We start from the raw sequence: 2500 nt of genomic DNA, 5'->3' as shown, positions 1-2500 counted from the left end.
ACTTCACTGAATTAAGAGGGACAAGCAAAGAAGTATATAAGTTGTTCCTGAGAATGAACATTCCCATTAATATTATGACTTTGGAATATTCATCTCAAACACTTAGAGATTCATGATGAAATCAACATTGGCCTTCATCACTAGATACTTCTTATGAGAAATGTCCAGATTCACGAAAGGAACATACCTGAATTTCAAGATCCTTAATACATTCGGTACGGTTGCATGTTAGTGGCTGAAGATGCACTTTCAAACAAGCATTCTGCCCAGCATCCAAACCTTTCAATGCCAACCCATGAAGGACTGACTCATGGTCTACTAGAGAAGAATTTAGGTCAATTTAAGCTTTAAACATCTTTAACAAAAACTTTCTAATCGCTCCCAAAATATTTTAAGAAATGCGCTTTTTCAATTAACCAATGTGATCTTTCCAATTTAGGCGACGTTCAAAGAGTAGACCAATTAGCCTTTTAAACTGGTATTAAGGTATTGTCTAGTGTTAGCCCTATGAAAAAGAGAGAAAAAAATATCCAATACACTTTAGTATGGAAAACCTAAAGCTCCATCCGAAGCCCCGTCCTGAGTTTCTTCCTTCACCGATCGCCAAAAATGCTATATTACTGCTGGGATGCCAAAATAAACCTTCATCAGCTTACAGCGCTGCTAAAGTTTATCACGCACAAAAAATGTATTTGTGACAATATACATCCTTGTAGGAACAATCTGCCTGGGCAAGAATGTAATACATGACACTGCCGTAAAATAATTAGACAGAAAAAGCTCTGTCTGAAAGTAAAAATAAGAATAAAGTTTATAATCCGTATAAAAAAATGCTGAAAAAAATAGCAAATGTCTCACGAATACGATTAGCCAGTTTATTAGTTGAACAAGAGACTGGCATTCCTTTCAAAAGGTGTACTTCTGGTAAACTAGTAAATTTCTTGATTTCTAAAATGCAATACTATGTTGTTAATGATTAATTACATGACCTTCTATATTCAATTTGTCAATACAACCGTCTGGTAAAATATAGATCTGGGATTTCCTTCTCCTATTCATATGGAACTGATCTGACTGAAATACCATGTGTTTGGAAAAGTATCACTGTTCCAAATACCACTGTACACGTTGAGCAACGTAATCATGAGGCGCATTTTTGACGAAAAAGGCAAGCAAACAATGGTTTGGTTGCTTCGCTTTGTAGAATTTTGCTCTCAGTGTAAATAAACTATCACAATAATGTGATGACTAGTTTTCCTTCACACTGGTGACAGAATTATTCGGGGAAGAAAACAGAATGAACTCATTTTGTATAATATAATCAGGTGGACAAAAGACTGAACATATACTGTAGCCAGATACATATGACTCAATCTAATTCTGTATGCGACATTTTCCACAGTAGAATAAATTATAATTTCAGTGAAAGGGAGGCTTTGGTGGATCTCTAAGGCGACGCCGCCTCCACCTCTTCCCTCTTGACGATGTTCTTCAGCAAAACGACCTCGTCATTTAGAGATTTATAATATCGATAGCACAAGATAAGGGTAATAATATGAGATGAATTTAATCTTGATCTAAGACTTCGACATTTATATTTTATGATAGTTAATGCGTGGATTACATTTTTAGGAATTTGAAAGTGCCCTGTCAGTCTTAATCTTAAATCGAGGGAGGGAGGCGTGTTCTTTTGTCCACCGCTTCACAAGGGCCTTCTACGGGAAATATTGAAGGCAGTAGCTTCCATTTCTAGCCTCCTTGATGCTTTTTCTGGATTTGATTCAGCAGTTTTCGTTATTACTTCATTTACTTCTTTAATCTGATTCAGTATTTTTTTTTTTTTATTCAACAATTTCTTTGTCCATTGCTACTAACTCTTGACTGACATTACTGGCATGTGGGATGTTACTTGTTGCTGCAGCACACTGAGCGTCATTGCAACACTTTCCTCTTCGCCTTGGCTTTGCGTGAGCTAATTCCATGTTCCTTCGTGGAGGCCAGTGCCCCATCTGCATTCAGCCTGGCCCACTGGGAGCTCCGGCCTCCACAGCCAGCACACCACAGCCAGTGTGTGCAGTGCTGTCTTGAGCTACAGAATATTTACTACAAATGAATTCCTCAGTGCCTTTATAAGTGTATCGTAATGAGGTATGTTCCATTTAGAAAAAAATGAAAGGTCGCACTTATACAGTTTTATATTAAATTTTAACCTTTTCTTGAATTTGATTCAAGACGAAAGTGTGTGTATGTGTGTGAGTATAGATATGTGTATTATTATCATCATCATCAGCTCAAGCCAGTATCATTCCACTGCAGAACGTTGGCCTCTTTTCATCATCTTCCACTCATTTTGGTCCCAGAATATCAGCATTCCGTTTACGTCCATCTGTTGAACGTGACATTTTTTCTGCTTATCTTGTGTCCAACTTTCAAACGTTCGCTATTTAAACTGTTACTTAATTGTTGTAGTTCATTTACTAACTTGTTGAAGGGACAATGT

This window comes from Penaeus chinensis, chromosome 9 (genome assembly GCF_019202785.1).
Source record: "Penaeus chinensis breed Huanghai No. 1 chromosome 9, ASM1920278v2, whole genome shotgun sequence".
NCBI lineage: Eukaryota > Metazoa > Arthropoda > Malacostraca > Decapoda > Penaeidae > Penaeus > Penaeus chinensis.
This window is presented reverse-complemented; position numbering follows the sequence as displayed.